The 19340-nt window shown below is 33.0% G+C and overlaps 1 long non-coding RNA gene across 1 annotated transcript; it reads right to left on the bottom strand.

Annotated features, from left to right (window-relative positions):
- Positions 1–800: 800 nt before the first annotated feature.
- Positions 801–2967, bottom strand: LOC121224091 (uncharacterized). Its single transcript, XR_005921574.1, has 3 exons — positions 2754–2967; positions 2148–2231; positions 801–1279 (listed from the first exon to the last, which is right to left on the bottom strand). It is a non-coding gene; the product is annotated as an uncharacterized lncRNA (long non-coding RNA).
- Positions 2968–19340: the final 16373 nt, after the last annotated feature.

Genomic DNA, 19340 nt, shown 5'->3' with positions numbered 1-19340 from the left:
TAAATTTAGGTTCATTGCAACGATTATTTTTTAGTTACATGACTACCAACTGAGTATTTTTTTATTTAAAAATGTGACTTTAACAAAATTGACAAAAAAAACAACAATGTCAGTAGTTTGACTTGATTTTCAAATTTGGAAAGTAGAGGGACTAAATTCTTGAAAATAAAAGTACAGAAACTAAATTGCAAAATTGTGAAGAGTATATTTAACATTTATACTACAAAATATTTATTATTAATATATTTATAATTGTAATAAATATTTAGTATTAAAATATTAATATTGATTTTTTCAAGTGAATAATATTATTTAAAATTATTATTTTTAAAATTTACTATTAAAATAAAATTTAAATATTAAATAATTTATTAAAAATAATAAATTATATTAATAATTTATTATATGACTAAATATAAATAATTAAATACGTATGTTTAATAATATTAAAAAATATAACAGTTTCTATTAATATTTTAAATATTTTAAATATTTTTAAAAATAAAAATAAAAATTATTATCAATATAATAATATTAAACTTGATTTAAGTTAATTTTTATATCAAAGTAAAATTATCTATTGAGAAGCTCTTTTCCGGAAAATGACTTACGCTTTTCAAAAAGGTAAGCCATTTTACAAGGAAAAAGGCTTATTTTTGTTGACTTGTAAGTCATTTTCTGTTGACGAAGCTGTTTTCTGTGAAACAAACACAGGAAAATACAGAAAATATTTTCCGTAAAACCTTTTACATGTAAACAAACGGACCCTTATACACATGCGCAGATAGCTTCAAATAAGAACAACAACTACTACATTCAATAATCAAAAAGGGTGGTCCTGTCTAGTTAAACATTATACGACACTAGAAACAGTTTTATCCGTAAATAGGGTCCATTTTTTTAAAAGTCCTAAAGAAAACAATGTAGGTATCGATACAAAATAGTAGGTATTGATATATAGTAAATTAGGTATTGATACTGATGTAAAAATTGATACATTTTTAGCTCTCTGTCAAATTTTTTTAAACCATTTTATCGATACTTTGGCAAGAGTATTGATATTTCAAGCAATACTCGTGGTTGGGTATCGATACAAAATTGGGTTATTGTTAATTTTTAAAAACATCCCAACCTCATGGTATCGATAATTGTGTCCTGAGTATTCAATAATGCCTTTATTCAAAGTGTTCAAAAATTATAAAACCACCTATTCAAAAGTTTATTTCCTTGCTAAGATCACTTCCTTGGCCACACCATTCACACCGAAAGTGCTACTTATCTGCAAAATTTTAATGTGAAGTGTGTGAGCTTAAACAAGCTCAGTGAATGTTCAAAATTACCACAAGCATACACAACGTCATATGTTAAGCAAGAGCATACTACGACACATTCACATTCATATTTCATTAAGTCAAAATATCATATTCATGGTACATTATCTCACATGTTTAGCTTAAGTACTCACATGCACATACATATGACATATTTCATACATAAATCATTTAATGATAATTTGACAACTGGAGATTATGAAACGTAAAACTAGAGTCTATCACCGCACATTAGATACATAAATTTCCATCCCACCAATGACTCAAAAACTCTAACATGTCCCATAAGTGTAGCATGTTGCTAAACACTCTCCATCATACCAGCATGTCCTAATGAATGGAGCTTAGCTCGACATTCCCTTATCTCTCCATCTATGGCATGCCAACTATATCCAACGGTTTCAAGAGATCACAAGGCAAAAATATCCACAATTACACATATTTAATTATTGTATTAATGCACATCATCTCTATTCATATTCATCAATTTACACCACAAACTTGTACACAATGCATGCTTACCGAATTCACATTTATTTGCACTTTAAGTGCCACAACAATGCTAATTGAGCCATCACATATCAGACTACATTTGTGTGCATTAAAATCAATTTATTGCATCCAAATATTCATACACATTACTTGTCATAAGAACCTCACATTCCTTAACTCGACATATATTAAGCAAAGTTTTATATCAAGGCAAAAGTATAAAGAAGGCATACACTTGGAACATAGGATAAGAGTTTAGGCAATTCCTAAGCTCCCGATTAATGCTACGGATTGTGCATACCAATAGTGACTCAAGACACTCACCAATCACGTTTCCACTTATTAGCCAAAAGCTCAAACCTAGCTTTTCCTTACCTTTCGCCTTACTCGTAGAGGGCTCCAATGATTCTGAAACTTAACAAACATTAACCACATACTATGTAAAAACAATTAACAGCCATAAACTCACCATAAATCAAACATTAACGTAGATTCTACCTAACTCCTCTTTAAACCAAAAATTTTGACTAGTTTAGCGGGAACTCAGATTTCTTAATTTAGACTTGTTCCTATTGCTTAAAATCGATTCCAAACACCTAGTTATTCATTTAAGAGCATATCTCAAACTTTAAACTATCCATCATTTTTAGATTTATGTTTCTGAAAATTTTCGACATTCATGAGTACTTTGAACAAAAAATCATTAAATCCTTCAAATATTTTAACGATTGATTAAATCAAGTTTAAAAACCTTCTAGTCTCATTAAGAAAAGTCAAAAAACACCTACAAACAACATTTCAATTGGAAAACCCAGATTTAGCCATTAAAGACCCTAATTTTGACTAAAACATGAAATTCTCTTTAAACAAATCAAACTTGATTTGAGTAGCTAGAATATATCAAAGTTTAATAAGGAAACAAAAATTTACCTCTATCAAGAAGAAGAATGAACGAAAGGTTGATTGTCAAAATATTCATTTGGAAATCGAATAAGGAAATTGATAATCTTTTTGGGGGTTTTCTTAAAAATTTGGGAGAGATTTTAGAGTGGGAGATGAGAAAATCGCGAAGATTAAGTCAATTAGGGAGAAAATAGGGGATTTTGGTTTAAGATAATTTGTTGTTTTGAATGATGGAAAAAGATGAGGGGAAGACGTGAGTGGTTGCTATTTGAAAGCCAATTTACAAAAATTGGGCAATTTGCCCTTTTAGTCACTCCAGCTTTTTCTTTTTTCTAATTAGGCTCTAAATAAATTGAAATCCATTTTTTTCAAATTAGACTTCAAAATTGAATTTTGTTTTGAGCTAACAAATAAAGTAAGAACCTGATTATGAAACTCACATACTTACGTTACTCACTTACGACCCTATTTTCTATTATCTGACACAACCTCTGATTAAAAGACCTGATTCTTCTAACCCATTCTTCAGGGTGTAACATGGATATAACATTAAAATATTTAGGATAAGTTCTCAAATTAACATTATATGGGGAGAGTATTACTATAAGAACTTGTTAGAAACCTTTTTTCAACTTTTCGTGCTATAAATGTGCTCCTACAGTAGCAATACCGTGAAAAAATGTTGTTTAATTGTGATTGAATAAAATAACAAGTTATTAAATAAAGAAAAAACATTAAGTCTGTCTTACTAGATCTACTCCATTCCCTAAAGTGAATGTAGCAATATATAACAAATTCAAAGGATATAATCGTGGACATGGTAGGTGGAACTGTAATAATCGTCAAATAGGTAGTCATAGTAATTTTTCTTACCACCAAAAGTGGAAAGTGAAGATAATGTTGAGACTGATAATAAGATTTGCGTTGGAATTCAAATGAATAGTTTCATCCTATATTCCAACTTTTAATTATTGTGCATTTATGGTATGCTTCTATGCTTTGCTTAATTTTGCACATATATCTATACAAATTAAATATGTGTTTGTGTGTATTTTGTAAATTGATAAAATTTATTTGCAACAAATGCATGTAGCTTTGGTTTTGATTTTATTTTATTGAGACTAATGTTCTATATTTGGATGTTTCAAATATGACATTTATAACCAACTCTAGACTTATTAATTTAGTGTTTTCTTCAATACAATTCTAGTATATTTGTTTGCATAGTTAAATCACATGTGATGGTAAATCAGAAGTATACATTAGTATTGTTGAATCATGTGCATAGTAAACAAGAAGTTTACTAGTCCAAATATAATCATTATTTGGCATGATTAGTTAGACCATCTTGACCAATAATGATGCAACAAGATAAGAATTTACATGAATATTTATTAAAGAACCTGGAGATTCTTCATTTATCAAGTGTTGCTTGTTCTAATTTTTTTTATTAAACCTCACTAGCAAAAGTTGATATTGAATCTTTTACATTTCTGAAAGAAATATGGGCTCATTTATCCGAGAAGTGAATACTTTGATGTAATTTTGGTAGATGCATCTGCAAGTTAATTACATGTGAGTTATCACTCGCAACTTGTAGTTTATGATATTACTTATTTAATGATTTGTTTATGAACAAAACTTTCAGATTATGCAATTGGTACAAGTCTGGCTAATGTTGGTGACTTTATTACTCATACTTTCAATGACTATTATATGCTAGATTATTAGTGCGAGTAACTTGCAAAAGCCTATTGTTTATACGAATGAAATGGTTTAGCAAAATTAATGATTAAATGCCTTAAGTTAATAGCTAAACCATTACTGTTGAGAATTTTTTTTTGTATATAAGGATATGATATTTTATATCAATCTACACTTGTACGCATCATGCCAATACGTTTTGATAAATCCTTTTCATTACAGTTGGCTTTTTAATTTTCAAATACATCCCATTTTAGAATTTTTAAATGTGTGATATATGTTTAAGTTGCTCCACCACAATGCACAAAATAGATATTCAAATAATGTTTGGAATATATACTAATTATGAATCTCTTATTATTATATGTTTTGATCGGATTGGAGATTCAATTATGATATGATTTGATGATTAGGACTTTAATTTAACAAGTTTTCCCAACATCAGGGGGAAAAATGGTAATAGCTAGATGAAATGATTAAATAGAATGAATTATCATTATGTAGATCCTCGTAGAAAGTAATTTGAATTAGAAATTCAAAAAGATAATTCACTTTAGTACAACTTAACTGCCAAATGCACCTATTGACTTGATGAGAATAACCAAGTGTTACATACCAGCTAATGTTTTGATTTGAACTAAAATTCCAGTAGGAAAACTTATTAGACTAATTAAAGGTAATACATGCCTGAGTCATGGTTGTTTGATAGATGATAATTCTTGTAAAAGAAAAGAATAAATCTAAATGATCATATAGTGGAGGTAGGTGCTCTTGAAGAGGCCTAAGACATAACTAATTATTAAAACTCTCAAAGGGATTCACGTACTTAAAAATGATAAAAAATGAAAATAAAGAGATCTTGATAAGTTATGTCAATACAAGAAAATATGGAACCATGAAATAGAAATTTTTTTTACAACGATTTTGCATGCAATAGTATTATTGAGGTAAAAAAAGAAAATGATAATTTTGAATAAATTTGTCAAGAAATATATATATGGAATAGATTGACCAAAATAGAAAGACGTAACTCAAGTACAATTAAATTTGTAGAGGTTTTGGACCCATAGTCTATATAGCTAAAGGTATAAAGCCAGTAAGGGTACAAATGAAGTAGTTTTACAAAAACGAAATAAGAAATGTGAAGCTTTTCGCTAAGTCCTGGCATTGGTTATGAAAAGATATAATCTTATTTTGTGGTGGATGCAATAATCTTTAAATATATTATTAAACTGGTAGTTCATGAAAGATTTAACATGCGTCTAATGTGTAACAACCCGAAAGTCAATAGTGCTGAAAACTCTAATTTTGGGACTCCATTTTCGTAAACTAAATATTTACAAAGTTATTTTAGAAGTGAATTAAATTTTGAATAAGAAATTTTATTAAATTAGTGAATAATTTAAGTATAAGGGCTAAATTGTAAAAGTGGTTAAATTTAAAATTGCCAAAGGACTGGTAATTAAAAGTAAGGGACAAGGATCAAGTTAGCAATTAGACCATGATCATTAATAAGGGTAGTGGACAGTGGCTAGCTATATGATTTATGGAAGGGCTAAAAGGGTAATTTAATAAATAATGGTAAAATGAATTAAAGCTTAACAAATAAACTTAGTGGATGGAAAGTGTCACACTCGGTTTTCACTTATGCCCCAAAATTAAAGGAAAGTTAGGAGTTATTTGAATAGAATGATAAGAAGGCAAGATTTGCTGGAAATTTTAGGAATTTTGTGATTGATTGGTAAATAGTTAAGTTTCCATTCTCGTTCAGTTAAAAGAGAAATAGCTGGTCCCTTAGTGGGAGACACAATAATTATTGGTGAGTGGTTAATTAGGGCTTTGATGACCATGCGAAAAGGGTTATATATAGGGGAGAAGCCTTACTCAACAGATGAATTCTTCTCAATTTTGATTTTATTTCCTTCTCATTTGCATCATCATCTTCGGTTGCTTCGAAGAAGGGAGAGTTAAGAAAAGCGTTGCGTGGGGTGGTGATCGTGAGGTCTAAGGTCAAGAAAAATAAAATCCAGTAAGTTGGTAAGCTCCTAATTCCCTCTATGTCCATAATTAGAGGAAAAAGAAGTAATAATCCCTAAAAAGCTCCTATATAGAAATTTGATTCAAGGTTTAAAGTTAGAATTCTTTTGATTTAACTGATATACGGTTGTCGTGCTTAGTGTCCAGGATGATGGAGGCTCTAGCATTTGGAAAAGCTAAGCTGGCAAGGATAAAAAAGTTTAGGTGAGTTTCTATGCTCCATCTTTGGGTGATTGATAACATTAAACTGCTTGAATGATATGTGTCTATGTCTGTTCTGTGATGTCTGAATCTGTGGTTGTGTATGAACATGGTGAACGAGTATGTTGTGTATGCATAATGATGCGTAAGAATGAGTATCCTTGCAAGTATGTATATTGTATGCTAATTAGTTGTGAGTTGATGTATTAATGGACGACATACTGTATGCTATAGAAATAAATACAATTAATTACGTGAAATGCATATATGTTATTTAATACAGAGTAATGAGGGAGATGCCTTGACGAGGTAGATGAAGATAGGAAAAGTTGGCGTAATAGAGAAACGAACGAATAGTTTGGGGAGCTGAGGGAGTTGGGCGGCATCGTGGAATGGTTATCTACCTGGTTGCCAGAGCGACACCGTGATGCCGATCTATCAACTCTATGGAGCAACACCGTGATAGTGGTTATCGATTGGTCCTTCGAGGTGACACCTCAAAAAAGGTTTACTAATTCTTCAGAGTCATAGGTGCATGGCACCATAATGTGTAAGACCATAGTTGGGCTATGGTAACATATAAAGTCTACTAAGACAGTAAAGATGGGACCATAGTGTGTAAGATCATAGTTGGGCTATGGCAACATATGAAGTCCACCAGGATAGTAAACATGAGATCATAATGTGTAAGACCATAGCAGGGCTATGGCCACATATGAAGTTCGTAAGTACAAAGAACCAGGAAGCCCACCAGGGCATAAAAAGGGGTAGTCATCGTATAACTCTCGCGACAAGTAGTAAGACTGAATGATCATAGCGTGGCTGAGAAGACTGGCAAATGGGATAACAAGAGGATCCACCAAAATTCGAAGGTAGGTAGAAGTGTCTGAGAATGCGGGTAAGCTTGTTGATAAGGGGATCTGCCAAATTATGGCGGTAAGAGGAATTGGTGGAAGCAGTTTTAACGTGGCTGATGTTATGAAAATGATATATTCTTCGAGGTATCTAAGTATTCTCCACTATGTGTTTGCCAATGTTTGGTGAGTAAACTAGTATCGGGTATGATAGTGAGCCGAACAAGTGGATTTTAAATCCTAAGGGTCTTCTAGTAAGAGGCAGCCAGAGACAGGTAAGTCCGCCAAGGATTTTATCAAGAGTGGGAGGTCCACCAATAATTGTCTTTGGTGGAGAGATCACCAGGATTTATCTAAAGAAGACTGTACCTATCGGGTCTATTTGGTATGAGGAGTTTGCGTGGGACTGTCCGTAGTGGAAAATCCGCCAAAGGGAAACCTGAGAAAGACATAGTCTTAGCAAAAATGTTCTGAAAAGGAAATATCCTACGAGGTTATCCTGCGGACGAGTCTGTAAGGAAAGGGTGTTCAGCAAGCAGCCAAATGTCATATACGAGACTACAGGTGAAGATGTTGAAATTGGGTTTCCTTAGGGAAGGGTCTATTCTAGGGCTAATTCGAAGGAAGATAGTTTCCGGGGTAATAAGGTAATCATATAATGAGTTTAGTGTGAAATGAATAGATCAAGGCAAGGATCCTCCACTGAAGCCGTTACAACGTAAATCGACTGGTAGAAGTCGATAGTGTGAATGATTTGTGTTTGTGACTATATTTAGATAGGCAAGCTAGGAAAGGTAATATGGATGTCCGTAAGGAAGCTTTTCTTGGTTAAATCCCAGAAGAAATGGATATTTGGAAAAGTGAATCTATGCCTAAACCATGGATTAAGTCTGCTAAATGACTGGCTCAAAGATTCCAAAGCTTGGTTATGCCAACAAATCAGTAGACTTCTTAAGATGCTCAGGGGGTTTTAAATTATGTGTTTTTATTTTGTTCTAGAAACATAGTGCTTTTGTTCATTGATGTACAGAATCTCACTAAGTTCAATTGAAATTACGATAGTGTTGCCTTGGATGCAGGATTAAAATTATTGGAGTCGTTGTGGGAAGGGACCAAGCCAGACACCTCCAGCCTTGTGCGAAGGGCGCGGTAGCTGTACCATGCATATAAAGGGGCACCCTTAGTGGCCACACCTCGGGGATCAAGTGGATATATCTGTATTAAAGTCTAAATTTTAAATTTTTTTAAATAGTTGTGAGATGAATAAGGTAGAAGTTTATAATAATGTAATACTCATATGATATGAGTTATAATAGAAGTTAAAAATTGAATTTTGTTACTGTCTAAGTGGGTAAATAAATCTGGTTAGAAAACTTGTCAAGTAATACGGTTTTGTAATGCCTCAGAATTTGGGTCTAGAAGTATTGGGCCTTGAGCAAGGGAATGGTTAGGAAACTGTGTATAAAAGTATGTCTGCTTTAGTGGTTAAGGGTCCTGAGAGGAGTTGGAAAAGTCCTGGGTTCAAACCTGGGACTTAGCAAAAATTTTGGTTTTAGGTGGATAAAACCCTGGATGCTTGGATGTAGGCCTTTTAAATTATTGTGTAAAAAAATGTCATAATGAAGCATGTGGTCTAGTGGTTGTGGCGTTATTAAGGTTACAAGGGAGCCTGGGTTCAAGTCTTGACCTTGACAAAATTTTTAGTTTTGCTCTTAAATGAATCTGGACACTGGCATATAGGCCTTATAAATAATAGTGTTGGTTTTATGATAGAAAAAGAGCTTGTGGTCTAATGGAAAGGTGGCGTGTTGTGTAACTATGAGGTCTAAGCTTTAAGTCCTGGGTTGTACAATGGAGTATTTATTTTGTTGCCTAATTTGTGTGGGTGGTAGAGTTGGATTGAAATACTGCTAAATGGAGTTTGAACTGGTTATAGAGAGAATTGAGAAGGGATATTTGGAGAGATTTGAGGAGAGAATATTGGGATTTAGGGAGGTTGTTGTTGTGGAGAGATATATATATCACATCTCATTTGTTCCTTATTCTTCATAGGGAGATCGGCGAGGTTTTCAAGGTTTTCGTTGCTTTCTCCAACCTGCATTGCTTCCATTCCTACCTGGTGGTGGTCGAGGTTGATTGGCACATTGCCTGGGAACCAAGGGTGAGATGATCATTGATTTGCGGAATAAGAGTGTGTTCGGATCAAAGGGAATCTGCAAATCCACATCAGGTGTGTAAACTCCCCACTGTGACTGTAGAACGACAAAAGCTGAAAAACTGAAATACGATGTTTAAGGCCACACGAGCGTGCGATCTCTCATGTGGAAAGCTGAACCTATGAATCATGGGTGATAAACTGTGAAGGCCTCAATGAGCATTTTCATGGGCTTAGGCTGTAATGCGCCACGTTGGGTCGAAATGGGCTGTGTAGGCTCGTGGGCCTACACGGATAAAAACCACGATTTTGTGGCAAATACTGGATTGGGTTATGTAGATCGCATAGCTGTGGGGAAATCTGGGCTGAACGGGCCGTACAAGAGTGTGAGACAACTTAGGCCGAGTAATGGGCCTTGGGCCCATTTACTCTGTTATGACCATTTAGGTAACCTGAGTGGCTCGAGGCGACTGCGGACCTTTCGAGAGGTTGATATATGACCGAAATACCCCTATAGGGTAGAATGACTGAAATACCCCCATAAAGTAAAATGACCGAAATACCCCTATAGGGTAAAATAACTGAAATACCCCCATATGGTAAAATAACTGAAATACCCTCATAGGATAAAATGACTAAAATACCCCCATAGGGTAGAATGATCGAAATACCCCTATAGGGTAAAATGGCTGTTATACCCCTAGGAGATGAAATGATTGTTATGGCCTTATGTTATGTATGACTGAATTGCTCTATGATATGTATGACTATGATATAACATGACATTTTGCATACACGTATGATATTATGTCATGATATATTGCATGGGGATGGGTTGTTATATTTGGAGGAAGTGTACCGTACTGATAAGGTTGCACGGGTCGCCCAAGACGACTGTGGACCTACTGATGGTTATATGTCGCTTAATATACTGGCAGCTTTGCTGCAGTACTGTTTAGTGCCGCAACCGGTGCTAATCTTGGTGTGTCTAGCTGGGTGGGTCGATTTTATCCCTACATGGTGTGTTTGGTGGGACAGAATGGTGTGTTGAGGCTAGATTGGGTAGGATTTCTAACTGCATATCTGCACTGATTAATGATTTTGTACTGTTACTGCATCGATTAATGATATTACATACTGTTCACTGCATGACTGATATCTGTTACTGTTATGGGCCTAGGCCCCACTGATAATATTACTGAAATTGGGCAAAGGCCCTACTGATTATTGGCATTGTGATGGGCTCGAGCCCAATCATTTACTGTTACGGGAAAGGGCTTAGGCCCACACTGAACTGGATTGTTATTGTAACGGGCTCAGGCCCAAACTGCATTTATCTACTGTTTAATTGACTGTTTACTTGTTAGGGGATTACACACTGAGTTTTCGTAAACTCACCATTTCCTTTTTACTGTACAGGTAATCCTCAACCATAGGCGATTTGGTGTTACGAGGGACTCAGAGGTGGCCACACAACTGCAGCTGTTCTACACTGCTTTTAATTAAACTTAAATTTTATGTTGGGTTTGGTTTATGTAATAAGGCCTTTTATATTTGTTTAATTTTTTTTAAATTGGGCTTTGGCTTACTTATTTTAAACAACTAATTTAGGAGAAAACGTATTTTCAAAATAACTAGTATTTTCCAAGACACGAAATTTAAACTTTAGAGCATTCAAAAGCTTCCGTGATTTTAGATCAACCTATTAAGACAATATCAGATAACAAGACAAACGTTTTGACTAGTTGATTGTTAATTAATAATAAAAGGGTTTATTTTAAACTCAGAAACAAATTTTTACCAACGAGTCTGTTTTTCGAAAGACACTTCAATGTGACAGCCAGATTCGGCCATAACTCTTAGGCCAGGTTTGGGGTGGTACAGGTTTAACTGTGACATTCTGTACTCAGACTCGGTGACCAGGTCAGGTATAGGGTGTCACAAAAAGAGAGAGCTGATCTCATTTCTATTCATCCATGCCAAATATTGAAGAAGAATAAGAATGAAAATTGGTTTAGGGTTCTAAGATTTCAAGCTTCAAATTGGTTAGTGCCATTTAATCATTTTCTTATAATTTTTATGTCTTTGTAATCCTGAGAGCTTAATCTAGCTAACTTGTGTGATATTTTTCAAAACTGTTAAAGTTTTGGAAATATGTAATTGATGATATCTTGAAGTTTTAGGAACTAAATCGATAGATTTTAAGATTAGGAGTGAAAAAGGACTAATTTATATAGTTGTTTGATAGTTTCACACAATGGGTACTAAAATGCATAAATTATGAAATTAGAGGTGGAAATGAGTAATAGGAGGTCCTAAATGGATTGCAATGAAATCCTATTAAAAATTTGAGTTCTATATTGAAAGTTATGTTAGTCCCAATTTTAGGGACTAAATTGAATAAATTGTAAATGTTGTTTAAATTTGAAATTGAGTGAATTTGATTTTGTATTGACGAATCATTGTGTTTATGTTAATCTGTAGCTAATGTCAACCCGAATTCCTAAAAAAGGAAAGGAAAAGACAAAACTATCAATAAATAGCTCGGAGTTTACGATTTATATTTTTATAATTGAACTACTTCTTTTGCTGCATTTATGTACTGTTTTGCATGGTAAGATCATAAGGTGAGTTGAAAATGATAAAACGAGTTGAATTGATCCGATTCGGATCTGGTTGTTTGTAAAGAGGACTAAATTGAATATATTCGGCAATGTCGCACATTGACATAAATGTTAAATTGAGTCCATTTTGACATGGATTATGTTGACATATACATATATTGATGATTTATAGATGAAATAATAGTATTGATTTGAAAAAAAAATTATTAATGAAACTGAGAAATTGTTACTGTATTAACTGTTTGGGCAGAGTTAGATATAATTGGCATGTCATAGGATAGGAAGATTTTAGGGTTATTACGACTATGAGTCGAGGAGTGATTGGTTATACTAACTAGCACTGGGTTTAACTTACTATTTCAGATTATTCGATAGGCACTAGGTGCCAAACCGGTGTGATTGGTTGGATCTGTGTATCCGTCCTAGTCTGAGTCAAGTTAATAGTGAATTAAAAATGTAAAATGGATCTTGAATTGTAGAATAAATTGGTAGAATAGTAGGCTATGTTCATTGAACAGAAATTTTGGAATAGAAATATGACAATAGCTTGTGTGATATCAACCATGGTATAAAATGCGTTAGATGTTATAATTGTGGTAAAATGATGAAATGGCATGGCTTGACACATGAATGGCATGTAAATCTTATGAAATTTACTTTATGCTTTTGTATGATTTCTATTATGAATTTTTATTCGGATGATGGAAATACCATTAAGTTCATACTCAGCGTACAATTTTGTTCTTCGTGCGTAGGTTAGGGTGATTATGAGCGTCCCACAGTATCAGCATCGAACAATAATGCCAGGCTCAACAACTGGTGATGTTTCTTGTACTTTAATGGCATGTACCTAAAGGAGTAATATGTTATATAATTCTAAGTTTAAAGAATGATTTGGTATTTTGATGTGGGTTGTATATGTAACAGCCTGGTTTTCAGTAGTGTCAGAAATAGTGATTCTGGGACCACGATTCCGACGAGTAAGTCAGTAAATATTATTCATTAATACTTACGAGCTTATTTTAGTGTTATATTGATCCTTGATTTGATAGTTGGTTGAATTGGATGTAATGTTGATGTATGGACTAAACCGTAAGAATTATTGACTACCTAGTTAAATGTATTTCATAAAAATTGATCGAGGTGTTATGTGGCAGTTAACCACATTTTCCTAGTAATGAACGATTAGTGTTGGGTGTTTAAGTAGAATCTTTAGTGGATGGAAAGAGAGTCATCATTCTCATCTTCCTCCACTTAAAACATCTCCATTAGAGAATAAAGAAAAGCTCTTGGTATTTTTGAACAATCAGTTTTGTATGTAAGTGTTTTCAAAGCCTATTTTTCATGAATTTTATGTTTTTGAGATTGTTGTATCTCGATTTAGTTAACTTGTGTGTCTAATTTCAAAACTGTTAAAGTTTGAAGAGTAGTTATTGATAAATTAAATGTATTAACGTATAGATCAAGAACCAAATCAACTAGTAGATAATTGATGCAGTTGTAAACCAACTAAAAATACAACAAATACAAGTGCACCTATCAATTAATAGTATAGCTACGGTGAGCAAAAATATTGTTCTCACGAGGACTAAAAGTACTAGTAATACTACCTTTCTATTATTTAACTGATAAAATGGAACGGTTGATTAAGACTAAAATTAACTAAATTAATTAACTAAAGAACACGAGAAAGAACAAATCAGGAAAATAAACGATTAACAACAAAGAAGTGAGACAACACCTAGGAAAGAATCCACCTAGATTTCATCTGTCATTGTCAATCTAAATTACGCAACATCTTCACTTAGTATCTTCATCCGTAGAAATCCCTAAATTATGCTAATATCCCTCTTCAAGACTAAGAGCAACTGACTCTAAGTTGATAAATTGAAAATTTTTTCTAATTAAAGCCCCTATTATCACATTAACTCGATATACGGATTCCCCTATTAAATTTGACTCTAATTCGATAGATTTATATCGTCCTATTTCTAGGATTGCATGGAACTCCACTCCATTATGCTAGATCTACTCTTAAACTGGGTCTATTCCTCCTTTGATTCAAGCATATCAAACATGGATTAATAGTCTAGAATTATTAAACCAAAAATTAAGCACACATAATTGAGAATAAGATCCAAGAATTTATTGCGTAAAAATAGAAATTAAATAACAGAATCCATCCTAGGGTTCATCGCTCTAGGTATTTGGAAAATTAGTTCATGATAGCAAATAAAAACATTGTAAAGACAATACAACCATAAGAAACAAAGAAACTCATAATAAAGTTCAAAGAAATCAAAAGGATATCTTCAATCTTGATGGAAATTTGCTTCAAATTCAGCTTCAATGGTGTTTCCTGAGTTGTTTTTTTTAGTATTCTGTAATGGCCCTCCCTTATCTTCTTATTTTTTTCATATATATAGGTATTAAAATGCCAGAAAAATAAAAAAAATGCGTTTTCCGGTAGGTTTGGAGTGTGATTTGTGATTTCCATATGGTCTGGCACATGGCTGTGTGGTAGTTCGTGTGGTTCACATAGCCGTTTGACCAAAAAATTATAATTACAATAATTATAATAATATGTGATCCTAAATTTTAATTACAATAATTATAACAAGGATTTCGGTAAATTATTTTTAGTTAAATTTTATACAAATCAATTCATATATTAATTTAACCATATTTTTCATTATATGTACAACATACTTGTACATATAATTCCTTCGATATTTAACTTCCCAATTGAATTAATTCTATAATTAATTTAATTCATGTGACAACTAAACTCAATACCAACTATGTTTGGATTCCGTTCGTTTCAACCATAGGGTGTGACCTTCTAGGTTCTTGTGACGTTAGCAGCAATACTAGAACGATTCTAATATTACAAACAATGAGTGGCATGTAGCAATGCATCATTGCTACCTAAGTTACAAGAAGTCATGATTCGACATAACCTCTCTGTGATTACCCCTTCATGTATTAAATCCTTTTGTCATTTATATCTAGAATGGACACAAGTCATGGAATAGTCACACTTGCATAGCCCATCTAATGTTTCTTGGTATCTTGTGTAGACTATGAAAAAAAATATGTATGACATCTCATATCAACTTATTCGAGCATGGCCATGCATTTCTAGTCTCACTCAATCAAGTGGGTTAGGATATTGTTCCCATTATGTAGTAGGGACAAATTCTATATTAACCAACCATATCCCACTACATAGATTGTGGTATATCCAACATCAGCTTTTATAGAACAACCAGTTACGGTAGACGTTTGACAATATCAAAATATACGACTCACGATGTTGGGATAATGATGATCTCAAGTCTGAGGATTGTACACATAGTAATCACTGTGAGTCATGTTGTGACTATTACATAATAATCCAATAAACCTACTTATAGCGGGTTAGTCTAATATGTTGTTCTCTAACACACATATTCATGTATTGATTTTGACATCTCATGTCAATGACAACACTTTGCCATCAATAAACTCCATGTTAGTATTAATACATTATTGTTGTCCAAGCCCACAATAATACTAAACTAAGGATCTTTTAAGAATAATCATATTATTCTCAGGACATTATTATAAAACAATTTATTTATATACATATAAAATAAACTGAAATAATAATGGCTATGCCTTATATTAATAAACGAGGTAAAATAAGTATGTTATTACAATCATCTCATGATTGATCTTTGGGCATACTCTAACAGAAAAAAAAAACATTCTCACTAAAGATTCACTCACAAAACTTATAGTGTTTAAGGTTCAAATAATGTGCACTCAATAGTCAAACGAGAAATGTTATTACCATTGGCTTACTTGAAAATCAAATCTTCACCACTATAAATGAGATGACACACCAATCAATAGGTCTTTACAAGGTTGTAATGGGCTTAGGTTAAAGGTATGGAAAATGTTAGAAAAGTGGGTTATAATCAAGAGTTGAGTTGATAAGTTACCAAACTAGAAAAAAAATATCAGTTGCTGAATTAAAAGAATTCACATCAATAAGAAATATCACAAATGGAACTGAGCTGTTCCACATAATATGAAACTAATTATTCAAGCTCAATCAAATATAATTTTTTAATATATTTTTTCTTTTTGATTTTTTTCCCTTTTGATTTTTTTAAAACAAAACAAAATTCAGCAATTCAAATAATGAAACATAGTTAGGAAACTAACCAAATCAAATCTCGACAAAAAGGGAGTTAATAAAAAGGATAATTTTACAACATAGATATGAGTTATGGGTTAACATCAACGGGTTAGAAAAAAATGTGTTAGGATCAACGGGGTTTACTAAGGGTTAATTCAATAGGTAAGCTTTTTACAGGTTAAGTGGGTTAAATCCTAAGTACCTCTATCATCTCAGTATATCAAATCAATAATGTGGTCTCTACATGCATAATCAAAGCAAGTTCTAGAACTCCAAATCAAGTTGACATACACAAAACCAAAGATAAAATGAGCAAGAAATAAAATATATGCTCTATAGGCTCAAAAGCTCACAAAAAATTATGGTTCTGATGTCAAACTTGCAAATTTAAAATTTTAAAATAATTTTTCAGTTCAGGGAGACAATCTAAAATTATAATATTTGAAAAAAAAACTTATCATGCTTAAAGTATAAATCACACAACACACAAAAATCCACAAATTATTCCAAAACCAAATCAATAAAAACTCCAAATGAAAAGAAATTATTTCAATGTTAGATTTGATAAAATTACTTAAACACAAACAATAATTTAGAGGCTATATCGTATAAACATATAAAACCCTTCCCACACTTAAAATGTACATTTCCCTCAATGTACAAACAATTAAAATCACATAATAAGTACAATATCATAAGGAGGAAGAGAGCTAAAATTGCCCTGAATTTGGATGAATTCATCGAAATATTGAAAACCAGTAGGCTATTCTAAATGAAGTGCATGTTTCCAAGCAAACTAATAAGAAAATAGAAAAAAATGAATAAGAAGATAAAGAGATAACAAAGTAGAAAAACAACCGTTAAAACAATAAAAGTACAATGCATAATAAAATAAAATAAAATAAAACAAAAAAAAACAGAAACAAAAGTAAAGACAAAAGACAAAAGAAAAAAGACAAAACAAAAACAAAAACAAATAAAATATAAAACTAAATGAAATCGTTTTGGTTGGGGTAGGATGAAAACAAAAGAATAAGAAAAATAAGGTCATGTGCTAGGCCATGTGAGCCACATGGCCGTATGGTCAGGTCGTGTGTGCCACACGGCCATGTGAAATCACCCAGACCGTGTGTTATTTAATAATAGAGAAAAATAAGCGTAGAAACCACACGGCCGTGTGTTAGGCCATGTGCGATGCTCCTTCACTTCTCCCACGCTTGTGTGCGAGCTCGTGTGAGCCACACAGTCTACCACACGTCCGTATGTCTCACACGACCATGTCTCCAGCCTGTGTGGGTCAAATTAAAATTGGAAAAATTAGCTCCTGTATGCACATGGCCTAAGACACGCCCGTGTATCCAGGTTGTGTGGATCACCTTAGACCATATGGACCACTTTTTTTTTTTCAAAAATTCTTTTTCAATTTCTTTTTTGAAATTTTCTTCATAAGTTTTTTTTTTCAATTTGTTTTTCATTTCTTTTTTTTTAAAGTCAAAAGTTTTTTCAATTTTTTTTTTCAAAATAACATGAAAGTAAAAAAAATAAATAAAAATAAAAACACTTGGGTTGCTTCTCGAGAAGCGCTTAATTAAAGTCTAAGCTTGACTTCCCTTTTTAAGCTCACAGTTAAGTCGAATCTTGGAGTTGGAGCTCCTTTCTCTCGTTATTAGTATTACCACCAAAAGAAAGTTTGAGATGATGTCTGTTTACCATGAATGTGCGGTAATCAAGGTGTGTTACCTCATTGGTTTCGTATGGAAATACGGTTTTACCACACATGGGTCAAACCCTTTTGACTTGAACTTTGAAGGAAAAATTCGTGGATCCGATTTGTCTAACAGCACTTTGTCCCCAACTTTGAATTGGTTCATTCTCTTTACATACACATCATGGCGTTGCTTTGTTACTTCCTTTTGCTTTCTTGGTTTCTCCTCAAATTTGTTCGCCATTCATCTAGTTCATCGAGCTGCACCATTCACTCTTCACTCATCACTCGAGTTATATCACTTTGAATAAAATATGGCTCCAACACATTTTCATGAGGGATTTCCTGCAAAGAACGTTGAGTCACATGATTACCAACATTAACAGAAGAATTAGTATCATCTCACTCACTAGGGACTCTCACCAAATCACGTGCTTGAAGTGTAATCTTTTCATTACCTACACGAAGCACAAGTTCACCAATACCCACATCAATAACAGTTCTAGCAGTGGCTAAAAAGGGTCGACCTAAGATCATAGGTACTTAATATTTTCATCCATGTCCAATACAACAAAATCAATAGGGAATATAAATTTATCGACTTTCACAAGTACATCCTCAATAATACCTCTAGGATATCTAATTGATCTATCCGCTAATTGAATTCTCATTCTAGTGGGTTTGGGTTCCCCAAGACCAAGTTGTTTGAACATCTTATAAGGCATGACATTTATACTAGCCCCCAAATCAACCAAAGTTTTTTCAACATTTAAACTACCAATGAGACAAAGAATAGTAAAACTCCTTGGATCTTTATGTTTGTTGGGTAGTTTGTTTTGGAGAATGGCCGAGCAAACTGCATTGAGCTCCACAGTCGACAAGTCATCTAACTTCCTTTTATTTGGTAACAGCTCCTTTAAAAGTTTTACTTACTTTGGCATCTGCGAAAAGGCTTCAACAAATGGTAAGTTAATGTACAAATTTGTTAACACCTTCCTCAACCCTTCTACGCTTCGGATAGTGATTGCGTAGATTTTCTCTTTTAGGTTAGTTTCAATGTTGATAGGTAAGCTATCTTGTGGTCTTTCGGAAACAAGTTTGGCAAAGTGTCCAGTTTGATTTTCAAGTCCTTGAATTGATGCTTGCTG

This window comes from Gossypium hirsutum, chromosome D12 (assembly GCF_007990345.1).
Source record: "Gossypium hirsutum isolate 1008001.06 chromosome D12, Gossypium_hirsutum_v2.1, whole genome shotgun sequence".
Lineage (NCBI taxonomy): Eukaryota > Viridiplantae > Streptophyta > Magnoliopsida > Malvales > Malvaceae > Gossypium > Gossypium hirsutum.
This window is presented reverse-complemented; position numbering and strand designations above follow the sequence as displayed.